The sequence below is a fragment of the Triticum urartu genome, chromosome 5 (genome assembly GCF_003073215.2).
Source record: "Triticum urartu cultivar G1812 chromosome 5, Tu2.1, whole genome shotgun sequence".
NCBI classification, from domain to species: Eukaryota; Viridiplantae; Streptophyta; class Magnoliopsida; order Poales; family Poaceae; genus Triticum; species Triticum urartu.
The window spans coordinates 445,536,259-445,561,597 of NC_053026.1; positions in this window are offsets into that span (position 1 = coordinate 445,536,259).

Sequence of the window (25,339 nt, forward strand, 5' to 3'; positions counted from 1 at the left end):
TTGGTTTTATACAGACTTTTGGAGAAGCCTGTATTTACAAGAAAGTGAGTGGGAGCTCTGTAGCATTTCTGATATTATATGTGGATGACATATTACTATGGAAATGATATAGAATTTCTGGATAGCATAAAGGGATACTTGAATAAGAGTTTTTCAATGAAAGACCTCGGTGAAGCTGCTTACATATTAGGCATTAAGATCTATAGAGATAGATCAAAACGCTTAATTGGACTTTCACAAAGCACATACCTTGACAAAGTTTTGAAGAAGTTCAAAATGGATCAAGCAAAGAAAGGGTTCTTGCCTGTGTTACAAGGTGTGAAGTTGAGCAAGACTCAATGCCCGACCACTGCAGAAGATAGAGAGAAAATGAAAGATGTTCCCTATGCTTCAGCCATAGGCTCTATCATGTATGCAATGCTGTGTACCAGACCTGATGTGTGCCTTGCTATAAGTCTAGCGGGAGGTACCAAAGTGATCCAGGAGTGGATCACTGGACAGCGGTCAAGAACATCCTGAAATACCTGAAAAGGACTAAGGATATGTTTCTCATATATGGAGGTGACAAAGAGCTCATCGTAAAAGGTTACGTTGATGCAAGCTTTGACACTGATCCGGACGATTCTAAATCGCAAACCGGATACGTGTTTACATTAAACGGTGGAGCTGTCAGTTGGTGCAGTTCTAAACAAAGCGTTGTAGCGGGATCTACATGTGAAGCGGAGTACATAGCTGCTTCGGAAGCAGCAAATGAAGGAGTCTGGATGAAGGAGTTCATATCCGATCTAGGTGTCATACCTAGTGCATCGGGTCCAATGAAAATCTTTTGTGACAATACTGGTGCAATTGCCTTGGCAAAGGAATCCAGATTTCACAAGAGAACCAAGCACATCAAGAGACGCTTCAATTCCATCCGGGATCTAGTCCAGGTGGGAGACATAGAGATTTGCAAGATACATACGGATCTGAATGTTCCCGTTGACTAAGCCTCTTCCATGAGCAAAACATGATCAGCACCAAGGCTCCATGGGTGTTAGAATCATTACTGTGTAATCTAGATTATTGACTCTAGTGCAAGTGGGAGACTGAAGGAAATATGCCCTAGAGGCAATAATAAAGTTATTATTTATTTCCTTATATCATGATAACTGTTTATTATTCATGCTAGAATTGTATTAACCCGAAACATAATACATGGTGTGAATACATAGACAAACAAAGTGTCACTAGTATGCCTCTACTTGACTAGCTCGTTAATCAAAGATGCTTATGTTTCCTAACCATGAACAATGAGTTGTTATTTGATTAACGAGGTCACATCATTAGTTGAATGATCTGATTGACATGACCCATTCCATTAGCTTAGCACCCGATCGTTTAGTATGTTGCTATTGCTGTCTTCATGACTTATACATGTTCCTATGACTATGAGATTATGCAACTCCCGTTTACCGGAGGAACACTTTGGGTGCTACCAAACGTCACAACGTAACTGGGTGATTATAAAGGAGCTCTACAGGTGTCTCCAATGGTAGATGTTGGGTTGGCGTATTTCGAGAATAGGATTTGTCACTCCGATTGTCGGAGAGGTATCTCTGGGCCCTCTCGGTAATGCACATCACATAAGCCTTGCAAGCATTGCAACTAATAAGTTAGTTGCGGGATGATGTATTACGGAACGAGTAAAGAGACTTGCCGGTAACGAGATTGAACTAGGTATTGGATACCGACGATCGAATCTCGGGCAAGTAACATACCGATGACAAAGGGAACAACGTATGTTGTTATGCGGTCTGACCGATAAAGATCTTCGTAGAATATGTAGGAGCCAATATGGGCATCCAGGTCCCGCTATTGGTTATTGACCGGAGACGTGTCTCGGTCATGTCTACATTGTTCTAGAACCATAGGGTCCGCACGCTTAACGTTACGATGACAGTTATTATGAGTTTATGCATTTTGATGTACCGAAGTTAGTTCGGAGTCCCGGATGTGATCACGGACATGACGAGGAGTCTCGAAATGGTCGAGACATAAAGATTGATATATTGGAAGCCTATATTTGGACATTGGAAGTGTTCCGGGTGAAATCGGGATTTTACCGGAGTACCGGGAGGTTACCGGAACCCCCCGGGAGCCATATGGGCCTTAATGGGCTTTAGTGGAAAGGAGAAAGGGGCAGCCCAAGGTGGCCGCGCGCCTCCCCCACTCCCCTAGTCCTATTAGGACTAGGAGAGGTGGCCGGCCCCCCTCTCTCTCTTTCCCCCTCGGGGAATCCTAGTCCAACTAGGATTGGGGGGGGAGTCCTACTCCCGGTAGGAGTAGGACTCCTCCTGCGCCCTCCTCCTGGCCGGCGGCCCCCTCCCCCTTGGCTCCTTTATATACGGAGGCAGGGGGCACCTCTAGACACACAAGTTGATCATTGAGATCGTTCCTTAGCCGTGTGCGGTGCCCCCTGCCACCATATTCCACCTCGGTCATACCGTTGTAGTGCTTAGGCGAAGCCCTGCGTCGGTAGAACATCATCATCGTCACCACACCGTCGTGCTGACGGAACTCCTCCCCGACGCTTTGCTGGATCGGAGCCCGGGGATCGTCATCGAGCTGTACATGTGCTAAGAACTCGGAGGTGCCGGAGTAACGGTGCTTGGATCGGTCGGATCGGGAAGACGTACGACTACTTCCTCTACGTTGTGTCAACGCTTCCGCAGTCGGTCTGCGTGGGTACGTAGACAACACTCTCCCCTCTCGTTGCTATGCATCACCATGATCTTGCGTGTGCGTAGGAAAATTTTGAAATTACTACGTTCCCCATCATTATCATGATATAAGGAAATAAATAATAACTTTATTATTGCCTCTAGGGCATATTTCCTTCGAATACCCCTCTGATTATGAACATGAATATGCTTTGTGAGTAGCTACGTTTGTTCCTGAGGACATGGGAGAAGTCTTGCTATAAGTAGTCATGTGAATTTGGTATTCGTTCGATATTTTGATGAGATGTATGTTGTCTTTCCTCTAGTGGTGTCATGTGAACGTCGACTACATGACACTTCACCATTGTTTGGGCCTGGAGGAGGGCATTGGGAAGTAATAAGTAGATGATGGGTTGCTAGAGTGACAGAAGCTTAAACCCTAGTTTATGCGTTGCTTCGTAAGGGGCTGATTTGGATCCATATGTTTCATGCTATGGTTAGGTTTACCTTAATACTTCTATTGTAGTTGCGGATGCTTGCAATAGGGGTTAATCATAAGTGGGATGCTTTTCCAAGGAAGGACAGTACCCAAGTACCGGTCCACCCACATATCAAATAATCAAAGTACCGAACGTGAATCATATGAACGTGATGAAAACTAGCTTGACGATAATTCCCATGTGTCCTCGGGAGCGCTTTCCTTCATATAAGAGTTTGTCCAGGCTTGTCCTTTGGTACAAAAAGGATTGGGCCATGTTTCTGCACCTTATTTACTTTCATTACTTGTTGCTCGTTACAATTTATCTTATCACAAAACTATCTGTTATTTATAATTTCAGTGCCTGCAGAGAATACCTTGCTAAAAACCACGTATCATTTCCTTCTGCTCCTCGTTGGGTTCGACACTCTTACTTATCGAAAAGGCTACGATAGATCCCATACACTTGTGAATCATCAAGACTCTTTTCTGGCGCCGTTGCCAAGGAGTGAAGCGCCTTTGGTAGGTGGAATTTGGTAAGGAAAAATTTATATAGTGTGCTGAAATTTACTGTCACTTGTTACTATGGAACATAATCCTTTGAGGGGCTTGTTCGGGGTATCTTCACCCTGACCAGTAGAGCAAAGAGTTTCTCCTCAACCTACTGAACCTACTAAAAATGTTTACTTTGAAATTCCTTCAGGTATGATAGAGAAACTGCTAGCTAATCCTTTCACATGTGATGGAACATTACATCCCAATTTGCACATAATCTATGTGGATCAAGTTTGTGGATTATTTAAGCTTGTAGGTATGCCCGAGGATGTTATCAAGAAGAAGGTCTTCCCTTTATCTTTGAAGGGAGAGGCATTGACATGGTTTAGTCTATGTGATGATATGGGATCATGGAACTACAACCGATTGAAATTGGAATTTCATCAGAAGTTTTATCCTATGCATCTTGTTCATCGTTATCATAATTATATATATATAATTTTTGGCCTCGCGAAGGAGAAAGCATCGCTCAAGCTTGGGGGAGGCTTAAGTCAATGTTATATTCATTCCCCAATCATGAGCTCTCAAAATAAATGATTATTCAAAAAAATTATGCTCGGCTTTCTCTCAGTAATCGCTCCATGCTTGATACTTCTTGTACTGGTTCTTTTATGATGAAGACTATTGAATTCAAATGGGATTTATTGGAGAGAATTAAATGCAACTCTGAAGATTGGGATCTCGACGAAGGTAAGGAGTCAGGTATAACACCCAAGTTTGATTGTGTTAAATCTTTTATGGATACCGATGCTTTTCGCGAATTTAGCACTAAATATGGACTTGACTCTAAGATAGTAGCTTCTTTCTGTGAATCATTTGCTACTCATGTTGATCTCCCTAAGGAGAAGTGGTTTAAATATAATCCTCCCATTGAAGTAAAAGTAGTTGCACCTATTAAAGTTGAAGAAAAGACTATCACTTATAATGATCCTGTTGTTCCTACTGCTTATATTGGGAAACCACCTTTCCCTGTTAGAATAAAGGATCATGCTAAAGCTTCAACTGTGGTCAACAAAAGTAATATTAAGACACCCAAACCCCCTGAGCAAATTAAAGTTGAACTGAATATTGCTATGGTTAAATATCTCTTGGTCGATAATATTGATGGGCATGTTATTTACTTCTGTGGTGAAGCTGCTAGAATTGCTAGACCTAATACTAAAAATAAACATAGACCTGTTGTAGGCATGCCTGTTATTTCTGTTAAAATAGGAGATCATTGTTATCATGGCTTATGTGATATGGGTGCTAGTGCAAGTGCAATACCTCATTCCTTATATAAAGAAATTATGCATGATATTGCACCTGCTGAGATAGAAGAGATTGATGTTACAGTTAAGCTTGCTAATAGAGATACTATTTCACCAATTGGGATCTTTACAGATGTTGAAGTCTTGTGTGGGAAAGTTAAATATCCTGCTGATTTTGTCGTTCTTGGTTCCCCACAAGATGACTTTTGTCCCATTATATTTGGTAGACCCTTCTAGAATACCGTTAATGCTAAGATAGACTGCAATAAGGATGTTGTTACTATTGGTTTAGGGGATATGTCTCATGAGTTTAATTTTGCTAAATTTCATAGACAACCCCATGATAAAGAATTGCCTAGTAAAGATGAAATTATTGGTCTAGCTTCTATTGCCGTGCCTCCTAGTGATCTTGTAGAACAATATCTGCTAGACCATGAAAATGATATGTTTATGAATGAAAGAAGGGAAATAGGTGAAGTATTCTTTAAACAGGGACCTATTTTGAAGCACAACTTGCCTGTTGAAATCCTAGGGGATCCTCCTCCACCTAAGGGTGATCCCGTGTTTGAGCTTAAACCTTTACCTGATACTCTTAAATATGCTTATCTTGATGAGAAAGAGATATATCTTGTTATTATTAGTGCTAACCTTTCAGATCATGAAGAAAAGAAATTATTCAAAACTCTGAAGAAGCACCGTGCTGCTATTGGATATACTCTTGATGATCTTAAGGGCATTAGTCCCACTCCATGCCAGCACAAAATAAAATTGGAGAAAGACGCTAAACTAGTTGTTGATCACCAACGACGGTTAAGTCCTAAGATGAAAGAAGTGGTAAGAAAAGAAATACTAAAGCTTCTGGAGGCAGGTATAATTTATCCCGTTGCTGATAGTCAATGGGTAAGTCCTATTCATTGTGTCACTAAGAAGGGAGGTATTGCTGTTGTTCCTAATGATAAAGATGAATTGATCCCACAAAGAATTGTTACATGTTATAGAATGCTAATTGATTTCCACAAATTAAATAAAGCTACTAAAAAGGATCATTACCCTCTACCTTTTATTGATCAAATGCTAGAAAGACTATCCAAACATACACATTTTTGCCTTCAAGATGGTTATTCTGGTTTCTCTCAAATACCTGTATCAAAAGAGGATCAAGAAAAGACAATTTTTACTTGCCCTTTCGGTACCTTTGCTTATAGACGTATGCCTTTTGGTTTATGTAATGCACCTGCTACTGGTACCTCTTGAGCTTGCATTGGATTTCCCTGAAGAGGAAGGGATGATGCTGCAGAGTAGCGTAAGTATTTCCCTTAGTTTTTGAGAACCAAGGTATCAATCCATTAGGAGGCCACGCTCAAGTCCCTCGTACCTGCACAAAATGATAGCTACTCGCAACCAACGCGATTAGGGGTTGTCAATCCCTTCATGGTCACTTACAAGAGTGAGATCTGATAGATATAATATTTTTGGTATTTTTGGTATAAAGATGCAAAGTGAAAAGTAAAAGGCAAAGTAAAAAAGCAAAACAAGATTAAAGTGATGGAGATTCATATGATGAGAATAGACCCAGGGGCCATAGGTTTCACTAGTGGCTTCTCTCAAGAGCATAAGTATTCTATGGTGGGTGAACAAATTACTATTGAGCAATTGACAGAATTGAGCATAGTTATGAGAATATCTAGGCATGATCATGTATATAGGCATCACGTCCGTGACAAGTAGACCGAAACGATTCTGCATCTACTACTATTACTCCACTCATCGACCACTATCCAGCATGCATCTAGAGTATTAAGTTAAAAACAGAGTAACGCCTTAGACATGATAGCGGTTTAATAAAGGCATCTTTGGAAGCACGCATCCTAGCGGTTCTTTCCTTGCACTCATCAATGGAAATTCGCATGGCTTTGAGAGACTCATTGATATCATGCTTAGGAGGAATAGATCTAAGCTTTAAAGAATCAACCTCAAGAGAAATTCTATCAACGTTCCTAGCCAAATCATCAACTTTAAGCAATTTCTCTTCAAGCAAAGCATTAAAATTCTTTTGTGAATTCATAAACTCTTTAACACTATTCTCAAATTCAGAGGACATCTTATTATAATTTCCATAAGAGTTGTTGTAGGAATTCCCATAATTATTAGAAGGATTACTAGGATATGTCCTAGGATTAAAATTCCCTCTATAAACGTTCTTACCAAAATTATTCCTACCAACAAAATTCACATCCATAGATTCATTGTTATTCTCAATCAAAGTAGACAAAGGCATATCATTAGGATCAGAAGAAACACTCTTAGTAGCAAATAATTTCATAAGTTCATCCATCTTTCCACTCAAAACATTGATTTCTTCTATCGCATGCACTTTTTTATTAGAAGATCTTTCAGTATGCCATTGAGAATAATTAACCATAATATCATCTAGGAGTTTAGTAGCATCTCCTAAAGTGATTTCCATAAAAGTGCCTCCTGCGGCCAAATCTAAAAGATTTCTAGAAGCAAAATTCAATCCGGCATAAAAATTTTGTATAATCATCCACAAAATCAAACCATGAGTAGGGCAATTACGTATCATTAATTTCATTCTCTCCCAAGCTTGTGCAACATGTTCATGATCAAGTTGCTTAAAATTCATAATATCGTTTCCAAGAGAGATGATCTTAGCAGGAGGGAAATACTTAGAGATAAAAGCATCTTTGCACTTGTTCCAAGAATCAATACTATTTTTAGGCAAAGATGAAAACCAAGCTTTAGCACGATCTCTAAGCGAAAAAGGAAATAGCTTCAATTTAACGACATCATTATCGACATCTTTTTTCTTTTGCATATCACATAAATCAATGAAGCTATTCAGATGAGTAGCGACATCTTCACTAGGAAGGCCGGCGAATTGATCTTTCATAACAAGATTCAACAAAGCAGTATTGATTTCACAAGATTCAGTATTGGCAAGAGGAGCAATTGGAGTGCTAAGAAAATCATTATTATTGGTATTGGTGAAGTCACACAATTTGGTAGTATCTTGAGCCATCGCGACAAACAAGCAATCCAACACACGGGCAAACAAAAAGGTAAGCAGAAAAGAGAGGGAGGATAGAGAGAGATGGCGAATAAAACGGCAAGGGTGAAGTGGGGGAGAGGAAAACGAGAGGCAAATGGCAAATAATGTAATGCGAGAGATAGGGATTGTGATGGGTACTTGGTATGTTGAATTTTTGCGTAGACTCCCCGGCAACGGCGCCAGAAATTCTTCTTGCTACCTCTTGAGCTTGCGTTGGATTTCCCCAAAGAGGAAGGGATGATGCAGCAGAGTAGCGTAAGTATTTCCCTCAGTTTTTGAGAACCAAGGTATCAATCCAGTAGGAGGCCACGCTCAAGTCCCTCGTACCTGCACAAAACGATAGCTACTCGCAACCAATGTGATTAGGGGTTGTCAATCCCTTCACGGTCACTTACGAGAGTGAGATCTGATAGATATAATATTTTCGGTATTTTTGGTATAGATGCAAAGTGAAAAGTAAAAGGCAAAGTAAAAAAGCAAAACAAGATTAAAGTGATGGAGATTGATATGATGAGAATAGACCCGGGGGCCATAGGTTTCACTATTGGCTTCTCTCAAGAGCATAAGTATTCTACGGTGGGTGAACAAATTACTATTGAGCAATTGATAGAATTGAGCATAGTTATGAGAATATCTAGGCATGATCATGTATATAGGCATCACGTCCGTGACAAGTAAACCGAAACGATTCTGCATCTACTACTATTACTCCACTCATCAGCCACTATCCAGCATGCATCTAGAGTATTAAGTTAAAACCAGAGTAATGCCTTAAGCAAGATGACATGATGTAGAGAGAGAAATTCATGTAATATGAAATAAACCCCATATTGTTATCCTTGATGGCAACGATGCAATACGTGCCTTGCTGCCCCTTCTGTCACTGGGAAAGGACACCGCAAGATCGAACCCAAAGCTAAGCACTTCTCCCATGGCAAGAACTACCAATCTAGTTGGCCAAACCAAACGGATAATTCGAAGAGACTTGCAAAGATAACCAATCATACATAAAAGAATTCAGAGAAGATTCAAATATTATTCATAGATAGACTTGATCATAAACCCACAATTCATCGGTCTCAACAAACACACCGCAAAAGGAAGATTACATCGAATAGATCTCCAAAAGAGAGGGGGGACTTTGTATTGAGATCCAAAAAGAGAGAATAAGCCATCTAGCTACTAACTATGGACCCGAAGGTCTGAGGTAAACTACTCACACTTCATTAGAGAGGCTATGATGATGTAGAAGCCCTCCGTGATGACGGCCCTCTCCGGCGGAGCTCCAGAACAGGCCCCAAGATGGGATCTCGTGGATACAGAAAGTTGCGGCGGTGGAATTAGGTTTTTGGCTCCTGTTCTGATCGTTTGGGATACGTAGGTATATATAGGAGGAAGGAGTACGTCGGTGGAGCTCCGAGGGGCCCACGAGGCAGGGGGCGCGCCCTAGGGGGGGCGCCCCCACCCTCGTGACCGCCTCTCTGATGCCTTGGCATAGGGTCCAAGTCTCCTGGATCACGTTCGGTGAGAAAATCACGTTCCCGAAGGTTTCATTCCGTTTGGACTCCGTTTGATATTCCGTTTCTTCGAAACACTGAAATAGGCAAAAAAAAAGCAAACACTGAAATAGGCAAAAAAAAAGCAATTCTGGGCTAGGCCTCCGGTTAATAGGTTAGTCCCAAAAATAATATAAAAGTGGAAAATAAAGCCCAATATAGTCCAAAACAGTAGATAATATAGCATGGAGCAATCAAAAATTATAGATACGTTGGAGACGTATCAGCTACCTTTCAAAGATGTATGACTGCTATATTCTCTGACTTTTGTGAAAAGATTGTTGAGGTATTCATGGATGATTTCTCCGTTTATGCGACTTCTTTTGATGATTGCTTAAGCAAACTTGATCGAGTTTTGCAGAGATGTGAAGAAACTAATCTTGTTTTGAATTGGGAGAGGTGCCACTTTATGGTTAATGAAGGTATTCTCTTGGGGCATAAAATTTCTGAAAGAGGTATTGAAGTTGATAAAGCTAAAGTTGATGCTATTGAAAAGATGTCGTGTCCTAAGGACATTAAAGGTATAAGAAGTTTCCTTGGTCATGTCGGTTTTTATAGGAGGTTCATTAAGGACTTTTTTAAAATTTCCAGGCCTCTAACTAATCTCTTACAAAAAGATGTTCCTTTCGTATTTAATGATGATTGTGTAGAAGCATTCGAAACACTTAAGAAAGCTTTGATTTATGCACCTATTGTTCAACCTCCTGATTGGAATCTACCATTTGAAATCATGTGTGATGCTAGTGATTATGCTGTAGGGGCTGTTCTAGGACAAAGAGTTGATAAGAAATTAAATGTTATCCAATATGCTTGTAAGACTCTAGACAGTGCTCAAAGAAATTATGCTACTACTGAAAAAGAATTTTTAGCAGTTGTATTTTCTTGTGATAAGTTCAGACCTTATATTGTTGATTCTAAAGTAACTGTTCACACTAATCATGCTGCTATTAAATATCTTATGGAAAATAAAGATGCTAAACCTAGACTTATTAGATGGGTTCTCTTGCTTCAAGAATTTGATTTGCATATTATTGATAGAAAGGGAGCTGAGAACCCCGTTGCAGACAACTTATCTAGGTTAGAGAATGTTCTTGATGACCCACTACCTATTGATGATGGCTTTCCTGATGAACAATTAGTTGCCATAAATGCTTCTCGTACTGCTCCATGGTATGTTGATTATGCTAATTATATTGTTGCTAAATTTATACCACCTAGTTTCACATACTAGCAAAAGAAAATGTTCTTCTATGATTTAAGACATTACTTCTGGGATGACTCACATCTTTACAAAGAAGGAGTAGATGGTGTTATTAGACGTTGTGTACCCGAGCATGAACAGGAACAGATCCTACGCTAGTGTCACTCCGATGCTTATGGAGGACACCATGCTGGAGACAGAACTGCACATAAGGTATTGCAATCCGGTTTTTATTGGCCTACTCTCTTCAAGGATGCCCGTAAGTTTGTCTTGTCTTGTGATGAATGTCAAAGAATTGGTAATATTAGTAGATGTCAAGAAATGCCTATGAATTATTCACTTGTTATTGAACCATTTGATGTTTGGGGCTTTGATTATATGGGACCGTTTCCTTCCTCTAATGGGTACACACATATTTTAGTTGTTGTTGATCACGTTACTAAGTGGGTAGAAGCTATTCCAACTAGTAGTGCTGATCATAACACCTCTATTAAGATGCTTAAAGAAGTTATTTTTCCGAGGTTTGGAGTCCCTAGATACTTAACGACTGATGGTGGTTCACATTTTATTCATGGTGCCTTTCGTAAAATGCTTGCTAAGTATGATGTTAATCATAGAATTGCATCTCCTTATCACCCACAGTCTAGTGGCCAAGTAGAATTAAGTAATAGAGAGCTTAAATTAATTTTGCAAAAGACTGTTAATAGATCTAGGAAGAATTGGTCCAAGAAACTTGATGATGCATTATGGGCCTATAGAACTGCATACAAAAATCCTATGGGTATGTCTCCGTATAAAATGGTTTATGGAAAGGCATGTCACTTACCTCTTGAACTAGAACATAAGGCATATTGGGCCATTAAAGAGCTCGGCTATGATTTCAAACTTGCCGGTGAGAAGAGGCTTTTTGACATTAGCTCACTTGATGAATGGAGAGCCCAGGCTTATGAGAATGCCAAACTGTTTATAGAAAAGGTTAAAAGATGGCATGACAAAAGGATACAAAAATGTGAGTTTAATGTAGGTGATTATGTACTGTTATACAACTCTTGTTTAAGAATTTTTGCAGGCAAACTCCTCTCTAAATGGGAAGGTCCTTACGTCATCGAGGAGGTCTATCGTTCCGGTGCCATAAAAATCAACAACTTCGAAGGCACAAATCCGAGGGTGGTGAACGGTCAAAGAATCAAACATTATATCTCAGGTAATCCTATAAATGTTGAAACTAATGTTATTGAACCCGTAACCCCAGAGGAGTACATAAGGGACACTTTCCGGAACGTTTCAGACTCTGAAAAAAGGAATATGTACGTGGTACGGTAAGTAAACCGACTCCAAAACAGTTCTAATGGAATTTTTTCTCTGTTTTGGAATATTTAAGAAAATAGAAAAATAAGAAGTAGTCCAGAAAGGACACGAGGCTTCCACGAGGGTGGAGGGCGCGCCCTACCCCCTGGGCGCACCCCCTGCCTCGTGGGCACCTCGTGTGCCCTCCGGACTCCGTTTTCTTGCACGATACTTCTTTTGGTCGGTAAAAAATTATTATATAATCTCCCAAAGTTTTTGACTACCGTATCACGCAAATATATTTTGTTTTTATTTCGAGTTGTTTCTACTGCAGATTTAGAGCAAGATGTCTTCTCAAGAGTCAGTCGGGGAGAGCCGGGTGTCTCATCCGACACCGGGACCAAGAGCAAACAATGATGCTGGCCACTTTGGGCCATCAATGGAAGAAGAGATGGAGGCCGATTTGAAAAGGATAGATGCCATGGAAGAGAATCATGAAGTTACTTCTCGTTTCTGGTCTGGATTCACGATGGGGGAACTACAGAGCTCAGCCATTCCAAACTCGGTCATTCCTTCCAATGTTATATTTCTTTCTTATGAAAATATGAAAAAGAGTGTTACTTGTTCTCCCGCAGCTATGCAACATCCATGGGTGAAAGGAGCTTTAGCCGTCACGGGAAAGCTCCGAAAGGAAATAATGGGCCTCAAGCAGCAAGTCAATAAACTTGAAGAAGAGAATCATATCCCGAGGGGCATCATCGCCAAGAATATCACATCACCACCTACGAAGAGGGAGACATAAACACATGGGTATGGGCACTCCCCTTGGCAACTGCCAAGCTTGGGGGAGTGCCCCGGTATCGTATCACCATCACACCTTTATCTTTACTATTTTTCTTAGTTCAATCCTTTTGGTAATATCTTGATCTAGTAGAATAAAGTTTAGCATGATCTACTTTTGAGTTTTGCTTTATGATCCTTCTATGTAATCGAGTCCGTGAGCTATATATAATAAAGATTAGTGTTGAGTCAAGGGATTGATTATCTTGCTATGATCTTGAGGGAATAAAATAAAAGAGAAAAATAAAAAGAAATAAAGATATCATATGGATCTTATGGAGAGTAATGACTTCACATATAAAGAGTATGATGAATAAAAGTTGTTGAGAGTTGACAAACATAGTTTTGGTCATTGTTGCAATTAATAGGAAGTAATAAAGAAAGAGAGGTTTTCACATATAAATATACTATCTTGGACATCTTTTATGATTGTGAGCACTCATTAAAATATGACATGCTAAAGAGTTGACATTGGACAAGGAAGACAACGTAATGGGTTATGCTTTCTTTGTAACACCCACGTGTCGGAGCACGACTTAGAGGCATAACCGCATGGTAGGCATGTCGCAAGAGGGATAATCTTTACACATCCCATGTACTGGATAAGAAAGGGATAAAGAGTTGGCTTACAATCGCCACTTCACACAATACATAAATATATCATACATCATCCAGGATACAAACAAGGTCCGACTACGGAACCAAAATAAAGAAAGACAACCCCAAATGCTAGATCCCCCGTCGCCCCAACTGGGATCCACTACTGATCAACAGGAAACAAAAACAACACAACGATCAAGATCTTCATCGAGCTCCCTCTTGAGCTAGATTGTGTCACCTGCACTGGTATCATCGACACCCGCAACTGTTTGGAAGTATCTGTGAGTCACGAGGACTCAGCAATCTCACACCCGCGAGATCAAGACTATTTAAGCATATGGGTAGGAAAGGGTAGTGAGGTGGAGCTGCAGCACTAAGCATATATGGAGGCTAACATATGCAAATAAGAGCGACAAGAGAAGCAACGCAACGATCGAGAAGCTAGATGTGATCAAAAAGTGATCCTGAAACTACTTACGTTCAAGCATAACACAAGAACCGTGTTCACTTCCCGAACTCCGCCGGAAAGAGACCATCACGGCTACGCACACGATTGATGCATTTTAATTAAGTTAAGTGTCAAGTTCTCTACAACCGGATATTAACAAATTCCCATCTGCCCATAACCACGGGCATGGCTTTCGAAAGTTCAAAACCCTGCAGGGGTGTCCCAACTTAGCCCATTACAAGCTTTCGCGGTCAACGAAGGATATTCCTTCTCCCAGGAAGACCCGATCAGACCCGGAATCCAAGTTACAAGACATCTCGACAATGGTAAAACAAGACCAGCAAAGCCGCCCGATGTGCTGACATCCCGATAGGAGCTGCACATATCTCGTTCTCATGGCAACACCAGATGAGCAAACCGTACAACTAAAACCAACCCTCAAGTTTCCCCGAGGTGGCGCTGCAAGGGGCTCTAGTTCGGACCAACACTTAGACAAGCACTGGCCCGGGGGGGTTAAAATAAAGATGACCCTTGAGTCTGCAGAACCCAAGGGAAGGTGATAGGTTGTTAGGCAAATGTAAAACGAAGGTTGGGCCTTGCTGGAGGAGTTTTATTCAAAGCAAACTGTCAAGGGGTTCCCATAACACCCAACCGCGTAAGGAACGCAAAATCAAGGAACATAACACCAGTATGACGGAAACTAGGGTGGCAAGAGTGGAACAAAACACCAGGCATAAGGCCGAGCCTTCCACCCTTTACCAAGTATATAGATGCATTAATTAAATAAAGATATTGTGATATCCCAACATAACCATGTTCCAACATGGAACAAACTTCATCTTCACCTGCAACTAACAACGCTATAAGAGGGGCTGAGCAAAAGCGGTAATATAGCCAAACAACGGTTTGCTAGGAAAGGTGGGTTAGAGGCTTGACATGGCAATATGGGAGGCATGATATGGCAAGTGGTAGGTATCGCGGGGCATAGCAATAGAGCGAACAACTAGCAAGCAAAGATAGAAGTGATTTCGAGGGTATGGTCATCTTGCCTGAAATCCCGCAAGGAAGAAGAACGAGTCCATGAAGAAGACACACAGACGAGGATGAACGGATCCTCACAACACCGGAACGGAACCGAAGCTAACGAAAGAAGCTACCCAGAAAGAAGCAAGCAACATAGTAAACAACCATCACATAAACATGACATGATGCACAACTAAGTATGATGCATGTCTGGTTTAAAGAGGCATGGCATGGCAAAGTGCACAAACAATACTACAATTAAGTGGAGCTCAATATGCAACGAGTTGCATATTGACGGAACACCACATTCCATTATTTAGTTCACTCCCGGTTATGTACCCAACAATATTAAATGTTGTTAAGCATGGCAAGAGGTGAAACATGAGTAAAAATACACAGTTAGGCATTTTAAATGAGGCCGGAAACATCAAACAACAATTCCAGTAAATCCTCATGTGCATTAGCAATTTAATGCAACAGTAATTTAAACATTCTTGATGTTGTTAACATGATGCGGATGCCATGTTCAAGTTTATGCAATTTTATGAAAATGTTGATAAGAGCATGATATGAAGCATTAGTCATCCTGGCGGAAACGAAAGGGGTGCCACGGCGACGATAACGAAATGGTGCCACGTCAATGTTCCGGTTCCGACAACTCATCGAGACATCGGTGCAAAAGAAAGCAACGGGAGCGTGTCATGCAAGGATGGTGGGGTGCTCCCGGTAACTGGGTTCCCACGGGTCGATGACGGTGCCAAGCGAGGGAAACAACTAACGTTCACGGGCGGATACAACATGCATCTCATACAACTCATGCATTCGTTCACATACGTCGTCTTGGGGTTATACCTTCAAAGCGTGCGTTTGGGACGGTTCGGATTCGATGGTAGTTGTTCATGGTTCGTCGCGATATGTAGTCGTTCTCGCGAGGGTAGTGGTACACGGTCGGAGAGGGACTTGATGCATCCGAGGACTCCGGGCGCTGTGGTACTTGCAAATCCGAGTGGTCGAACAGGTTCATGAAGAAACTTATGCGACGTCGTGGAACTTGGCGCATCCAAAGGGAACTTGACGGGTCCGTGTCCTCTGGGGGTCGACGGTAGTGTCGTGGCACTCGGTGTCTTATCAAACCCATGTGACGATATTTATTCACTCGACGGTCTTTGGCGATGGTAGTCGTACACTCTCCGTAGATGTTCCGGGTCATCACCGATCATAGTCGATGTAGTTGAACTCGATGGTCGTCGACATCGTGGTACTTGGTATCTTGGCACCCTCTTGGGCTTGACATAGACGAAACGGACATGATGATGGATACTCAGTGTCCAGCGACAGCAACAGGATGGTACACGGGGCAGGGGTCTTCACCGGTCATTGTTGCACTTCAGGTACCACTTACTGAAGGTGACCCCTGAGGATTCGACGAAGGCACTAACCACGTAGATGCATAGATGGTGCTTGGCGGCAGCAGCGGGTGGCAACCAAACGAGCAAGGCAGTCGGCATAGGAGGTGAGGGAGAAAGCCTGCTACTGGGGACAGCCCCATCCATGGCGAGGTGGAGATCGAACAGTGGTGGAGCTCGGTGAAAGGCGTGCGCAGAGACAAAGCAGACATGGTGGTGGCCTCCTGCAAGGTCACATGGATGACGATGGGGTTGGGGCGGTCCGGCGAGGTGGAGATGGGGCCGGCGATAATGTGCAGAAGGACGGCGAGGTGGAGCTTGGGGAAGGAGCACGGCGCGGCAGAGGAGGGTCCACAACATGCGGGATTGCTGCCTGGAGCTGCTCCGGTGACCTGCGGCTCGCGGCTGAAGCGAGCGCTCCGCTCGGGAAGAGATCCTGCTCGATCCAAACGAGAGGAGGCGAGCGTGGAGGCCGGGCATGGTCAGGGTGGTGTAGGCGAGCGAGAGGAGGGAGGAACGGGCGATGGGGCCGCCGGAGTTGGCTGCCTGGAGGACGAGCGGGGAAGGGCGAGGAGAGGGGCTCCTCTGGCGGCGTGAGGGAAGAAGGTGAGGAAGAGATCGAGCAGAAGGGAGAGGTGGCGCAAGGGAATGAGGGAGAGGACAAGGGTTCGGGGAGATGGGGGTTTCGGTCTATAGGGTTGAGTCCTGCAAGGACATGGGCCTGCGCGGGGGTGGATTGGGCCTAGAGAGGTCTGGGTCTCTCTTCTCCCTTAAGTCTTTTAAAAAAACCTTTTTAGAAAACAGAAAACTGCAAAGAAAGAAAGGAGAGAAAAGAAGGGATTAGAGGAAGGATTTGGGCACGCGGATTATTTTCCCGGACTCGCAAAAAGGTGCATGGTCCAAGAATATTGAAGTGGGCAAGATTGCAAGGATTAAACTCAAAAGCATTTGAATTTAATTCAAATGGTTTGACAAGGGGTAGGATTTTGAAGTCCCCAAAAATGTTCGGATTTTTGGAGGAACCTTGGTAAATGGGAAGAGAAATTTTGGCAAGGTTTTGAAGTCAAGCTTGAACTAGAAAAGACATGGGGAATATGCAAGTGTGTTTATGGGTCATTCCGAAAAAGGAATATTTATTATAGCTCCCTAATATTGGGAGGGTATGTTATAAAGAGAACTCACATGTGAATTCCCTCGGTTTAAATGGACCGAAGATCCATACGGTTTATTTATTTGAGTTGCAAAGATTAAAGACATGATGGCATGATGACATGATGCAATGCACATGATGCAAAGATGGATGCAACAGACAAAACAAAACACATGACGAAACTCGGAAACCATGGAAGGCATCTGAAGCTCCGGTCTTGGGGCGTTACATTCTTGCATCTGAAATAAATTATATTGTCATGGATCATCCAACATGTTGAGCTTGCCTTTCCCTCTCATGCTAGCCAAGTTATTTGCACCAAGTAGAAATACTACTTGTGCTTCCAAATATCCTTAAACCCAGTTTTGCCATGAGAGTCCACCATACCTACCTATGGATTGAGTAAGATCCTTCGAGTAAGTTGTCATCGTTGCAAGCAATAAAAATTGCTCTCTAAATATGTATGATTTATTAGTGCGGAGAAAATAAGCTTTATACGATCTTGTGATGTGGAAGAAATAAAAGCGACAGACTGCATAATAAAGGTCCATATCACAAGTGGCAATATAAAGTGACGTTCTTTTGCATTAAGATTTCGTACATCCAGCCATAAAAGCACATGACAACCTCTGCTTCCCTCTGCGAAGGGCCTATCTTTTATTCCTGTCTAGTACTTCATGTAAGAGTCATGGTGATATTCACCCTTCCTTTTTACATTTTATCCTTTGGCAAGCACAATGTGTTGGAAAGATCCTGATATATATAGCTAATTGGATGTGAGTTTTCATGAACTTTATTGTTGACATTACCCTTGAGGTAAAAGGTTGGGAGGCCAAACTATAAGCCCCTATCTTTCTCTGTGTCCGATTAAAACTGCATACCCATATATATTGCGTGAGTGTTAGCAATTGTGAAAGACTAAATGATAGTTGAGTATGTGGACTTGCTGAAAAGCTCTTATATTGACTCTTTTTGATGTTATGATAAATTGTAATTGCTTCAATGACTGAGATTATAGTTTGTTAGTTTTCAATGAAGTTTATGATTCATAGTTGAAACTGTGAATGAATTGTTACTTTAGCATAAGAGATCATATGACAATATATATATGTTGCTATTCTAAGAATGATCATGATGCCCTCATGTCCGTATTTTATTTTATCGACACTCTTACTTATCAAAAAGGCTACGATAGATCCCCTACACTTGTGGGTCATCAGGCCACTAGGTGGGCACAACCCACCTGGGCACGCCAGGCCCCCCTGGCGCGCCCTGGTGGGTTGTAGCCTCCTCGGCCCACCTCCGATGCCCATATTTTGCTGTATAAGTGATTTTAACCTAGAAAAACTAAGGGGAGGATTCGATGGACTATGGAATAAGGAGTGGCAAGAGCCTAAGCTTGGGGATGCCCAAGGCACCCCAGGGTAATATTCAAGGACAACCAAGAGCCTAAGCTTGGGGATGCCCCGGAAGGCATCCCCTCTTTCGTCTTCGTTCATCGGTAACTTTACTTGGAGCTATATTTTTATTCACCACATGATATGTGTTTTGCTTGGAGCATCAATTTATTTTGTTAGGATTTGCTTGCTGTTATTTAGAACAATGTTTTGCATCTTTTATTTCAATAAAAGTGGCATTGATAGCCTTTACTATGCCTATGTTACAAGTGTACATGTTGCTGTTTGAAAACAGAAAGTTTGCCGTTGTTGCAATAATTCCCTAGAAAAGTCAGAATGTGATAAAATGTTGAAACCTTTTAAATTTTAAGCTATGATAAATTTAGTACAGTTGTAATTTTATTTCATAATTTTTGGAGCTAGGGAAGTATGGATGTTGCTGCATTCTTTACAGACTATCATGTTTAGGTAGATTGCTGTTATGTTTGCATTGTTTGCATATGTTTGCTTCTTTAATGATTCTATTTGAGGATAGGACTATTAAATATGCAGAGGAATTTAGTATGAAATGTTGAATAATAATTTTAGTGATTTACTACAGTAGAGTATGATAAGGTTTTGGCAATGGTTTATACTAACTTATCTCACGAGTCCTTGTTGAGTTTTGTGTGGATGAAGCTTTTGAGATTTAGGGAGACCGTGATATGAGAGGAATTAAGGAGACACAAAAGCTGAAGATTGGGGATGCCCAAGGCACCCCAAGATAATATTTCAAGAAGTCTCAAGCATCTAAGCTTGGGGATGCCCCGGTTGGCATCCCACCTTTCTTCTTCAACAACTATCGGTTAGTTTCGGTTGATCCTAAGTTTTTGCTTCTTCACATGATGTTTGCCATTCTTAGAATGTCATTTTATTTTGCTTTGCTTTCTGTTTGAATAAAATACCAAGATCTGAAATTATTAAATGTTAGAGAGTCTTCACATAGTTGCATAATTATTTGACTACTCATTGATCTTCACTTATATCTTTCGGGGTAGTTTGTCATTTGCTCTAGTGCTTTACTTATATCTTTTAGAGCATGGTGGTAGTTTTATTTTGAAGAAATAGATGAACTCTCATGCTTCACTTAGATTATTTTGAGAGTCTTAAATAGCATGGTAATTTGCTTAAAATCCTAATATGGTAGGTATACAAGATTAATAATAAAATTTTCTTATGAGTGTGTTGAATACTAAGAGAAGTTTGATGCTTGACGATTGTTTTGATATATGGAGGTAATAATATCAAAGTCGTGCTAGTTGAGTAGTTGTGAAATTGAGAAATTATTGTGTTGAAGTTTGCAAGTCCCGTAGCATGCATGTATGGTAAACGTTATGCAACAAATTTGAAACATGAGGTGTTATTTGATTGTCTTCCTTATGAGTGGCGGTCGGGGACGAGCGATGGTCTTTTCCTACCAATCTATCCCCCTAGGAGCATGCGCGTAGTACCGAGGTTTTTGATGACTTGTAGATTTTTGCAATAAGTATGTGAGTTCTTTATGACTAATGTTGAGTCCATGGATTATACGCACTCTCACCCTTCCATCCTTGCTAGCCTCTTCGGTACCATGCATTGCCCTTTCTCACATTGAGAGTTGGTACAAACTTCGCCGGTGCATCCAAACCCCGTGATATGATACGCTCTTTCACACATCAACCTCCTTATATCTTCCTCAAAACAGCCACCATACCTACCTATTATGGCATTTCCATAGCCATTCCGAGATATATTGCCATGCAACTTTCCACCATTCCGTTTATCATGACACATTCATCATTGTCATATTGCTTAGCATGATCATGTAGTTGACATAGTATTTGTGGCAAAGCCACCGTTCATAATTCTTTCATACATGTCACTCTTGGTTCATTGCATATCCCGGTACACCGCCGGAGGCATTCATATAGAGTCATACTTTGTTCTAGTATCCAGTTGTAATCATTGAGTTGTAAATAAATAGAAGTGTGATGATCATCATTATTAGAGCATTGTCCCAAGTGAGGAATAAAAAAAGTCCATAAAAAAGAGAAGGACCAAAAAAGGGAGAAAGGCCATAAAAAAGAGAAGGCCAAATAAAAAAATGATGAGAGAAAAAGAGAGAAGGGACAATGCTACTATCCTTTTACCACACTTGTGCTTCAAAGTAGCACCATGATCTTCATAGTAGAGAGTCTCTCATGTTATCACTTTCATATACTAGCGGGAATTTTTCATTATAGAACTTGGCTTGTATATTCCAACAATGGGCCTCCTCAAGTGCCCTAGGTCTTCGTGAGCAAGCAAGTTGGATGCACACCCACTAGTTTCTTTTATTGAGCTTTCATACATTTATAGCTCTAGTGCATCTGTTGCATGGCAATCCCTACTCACTCACATTGATATCTATTGATGGGCATCTCCATAGCCCGTTTATACGCCTAGTTGATGTGAGACTATCTTCTCCTTTTTGTCTTCTCCACAACCACCATTGTATTCCACCTATAGTGCTATGTCCATGGCTCGCGCTCATGTATTGCGTGAAAGTTTATAGGTTTGAGATTACTAAAGTATGAAACAATTGCTTGGCTTGTCATCGGGGTTGTGCATGATGAGAGCATTCTTGTGTGACGAAAATGAAACATGACTAAACTATATGATTTTGTAGGGATGAACTTTCTTTGGCCATGTTATTTTGAGAAGACATAATTGCTTAGTTAGTATGCTTGAGGTATTATCATTTTTATGTCAATATGAACTTTTGTCTTGAATCTTTCGGATCTGAATATTCATGCCACAATTAAGAAGAATTGCATTGAAATTATGCCAACTAGCATTCCACATCAAAAATTCTTTCTTTTATCATTTACCTACTCGAGGACGAGCAGTGTTGGGGAACGTAGCATAAATTCAAAATTTTCCTACGTGTCACCACGATCTATCTATGGAGTCATCTAGCAACGAGGGAGGAGTGGATCTACATACCCTTGTAGATCGTGCGCGGAAGCGTTCAAGAGAACGGGGTTGATGGAGTCGTACTCGTCGTGATCCAAATCACCGATGATCCTAGCGCCGAACGGACGGCACCTCGGTGTTCAACACACGTACGGAGCAGCGACGTCTCCTCCTTCTTGATCCAGCAAGGGGGAAGGAGAGGTTGATGGAGATCCAGCAGCACGACGGCGTGGTGGTGGAAGTAGCGGGATTCCAACAGGGCTTCGCCAAGCGCTGCGGGGGGAGGGAGATGTGTCATGGGAGGGAGAGGGAGGCGCCAGGGCTTAGGTATGGTTGCCCTCCCTTCCCCCCACTATATATAGGGCCAAGGGAGAGGGGGGGCACAGCCTTGGCCCTTCCTCCAAGGAAGGGTGCGGCCAGGGAGGAGTCCTTCCTCCCCAAGGCACCTCGGAGATGCCTTCCCCTTTTAGGACTCTTCCTTTCCCTCTTCTCTTGGCGCATGGGCCTCTTGGGGCTGGTGCCCTTGGCCCATATAGGCCAAGGCGCACCCCCTACAGCCCATGTGGTCCCCCCGGGGCAGGTGGCCCCACCCGGTGGACCCCCGGGACCCTTCCGGTGGTCCCGGTACAATACCGGTGACCCCGAAACTTGTCCCGATGGCCGAAATAGCACTTCCTATATATAATTCTTTACCTCCGGACCATTCCGAAACTCCTCGTGACGTCCGAGATCTCATCCGGGACTCCGAACAACTTTCGGGTTACCGCATACTAATATCTCTATAACCCTAGCGTCACCGAACCTTAAGTGTGTAGACCCTACGGGTTCGGGAGACATGCAGACATGACCGAGATGACTCTCCGGTCAATAACCAACAGCGGGATCTGGATACCCATGTTGGCTCCCACATGTTCCACGATGATCTCATCGGATGAACCACGATGTCAAGGACTTAATCAATCCCGTATACAATTCCCTTTGTCTATCAGTACGATACTTGCCCGAGATTCGATCGTCGGTATCCCGATACCTTGTTCAATCTCGTTACCGGCAAGTCTCTTTACTCGTTCCGTAACACATCATCCCGTGATCAACTCCTTGATCACATTGTGCACATTATGATGATGTCCTACCGAGTGGGCCCAGAGATACCTCTCCGTTTACACGGAGTGACAAATCCCAGTCTCGATTCGTGCCAACCCAACAGACACTTTCGGAGATACCTGTAGTGTACCTTTATAGCCACCCAGTTACGTTGTGACGTTTGGCACACCCAAAGCACTCCTACGGTATCCGGGAGTTGCACAATCTCATGGTCTAAGGAAATGATACTTGACATTAGAAAAAGCTTTAGCATACGAACTACATGATCTTGTGCTAGGCTTAGGATTGGGTCTTTGTCCATCACATCATTCTCCTAATGATGTGATCCCGTTATCAATGACATCCAATGTCCATGGTCAGGAAACCGTAACCATCTATTGATCAACGAGCTAGTCAACTAGAGGCTTACTAGGGACATGGTGTTGTCTATGTATCCACACATGTATCTGAGTTTCCTATCAATACAATTATAGCATGGATAATAAACGATTATCATGAACAAGGAAATATAATAATAATCAATTTATTATTGCCTCTAGGGCATATTTCCAACAGTCTCCCACTTGCACTAGAGTCAATAATCCAGTTCACATCGATATGTGATTAACACTCAAGGTCACATCCCCATGTGACTAACACCCAAAGAGTTCTGGGTTTGATCATGTTATGCTTGTGAGAGAGGTTATAGTCAACGGGTCTGAACCTTTCAGATCCGTGTGTGCTTTACAAATCTCTATGTCATCTCCTAGATGTAGCTCCCATGTTCTATTTGGAGCTAATCCAAATAACTGTTCTACTTGGAGCTATTCTAAATTGTTGCTCCATTATATATATCCAGTATCTCTACTCAGAGCTATCCGGATAGGTGTTAAGGTTGCATCGACGTAACTCTTTACGACGAACTCTTTTACCACCTCCATAATCGAGAAAATTCCTTAGTCCACTAGTTACTAAGGATAATTTTGACCGCTGTCCTGTGATCTACTCCTAGATTACCTCTGTACCCTCTTGCCAGATATGTGGCAAGGCACACTTCAGGTGCGGTACACAGCATAGCATACTGTAGAGCCTACGTCTTAAGCATAGGGGACGACCTTCGTCCTATCTCTCTATTCTGCCGTGGTCGAGCTTTAAGTCTTAACTTCATACCTTACAACTCAGGCAAGAACTCCTTCTTTGACTGATCCATCTTGAATATTTTCAAGATCATGTCAAGGTATGTGCTCATTTGAAAGTACCATTAAGCGTTTTGGTCTATCCTTATAGATCTTGATGCTCAATGTTCAAGTAGCTTAATCCAGGCTTTCCATTGAAAAATACTTTCCAAATAACCCTATATGCTTTCCAGAAATTCTACGTCATTTCTGATCCACAATATGTCAACAACATATACTTATCAGAAATTCTATAGTGCTCCCACTCACTTCTTTGGAAATACAAGTTTCTCATAAACTTTGTATACACCAAAATCTTTGATCATCTCATCAAAGCATACATTCCAACTCCGAGATGCTTACTCCAGTCCTTAGAAGGATTGTTGGAGCTTTGCATATTTATTAGCATCTTTCAGGATCAACAAAAACTTTCCGGTTTGTATCACATACAACCTTTCCTCAAGAAAACATCGAGGAAACAATGTTTTGACATCCTATGTGCAAGATTTCATAAATAATGCAGTAATCGCTAATATAATTCCAACAGACTCTTAGCATCGCTACGAGTGAGAAAGTCTCATCGTAGTCAACTCCTTGAACTTGTCAGAAAACATCTTAACGACAAGTCGAGCTTTCTTAATGGTGACATATACCATCATTGTCCGTCTTCCTTTTAAAATCCATCTGTACCCAACAGCCTTACGACCATCAAGTAGTTCTTCCAAAGTCTACACTTTGTTTTCATATATGGATCCTCTCTCGGATTATATGGCCTCGAGCCATTTATCGGAATCCGGGCCCACCATCGCTTCTCCATAGCTCGTAGGTTCATTGTTGTCTAGCAACATGACTTCCAAGACAAGATTACGTACCACTCTGAAGTAGTACGCATCCTTGTCATCCCACGAGGTTTGGGAGTGACTTGATCCGAAGTCTCATGATCAATATCATAAGCTTCCACTTCAATTGGTGTAGGTGCCACAGGAACAACTCTTTGTGCCCTGCTATACACTAGTTGAAGTGACGGTTCAATAACCTCATCAAGTCTCCACCATCCTCCCACTCAATTCTTTCGAGAGAAACTTTTCCTCGAGAAAGGACCCGATTCTAGAAACAATCCCTTATTGCTTTCGGATCTGAGACAGGAG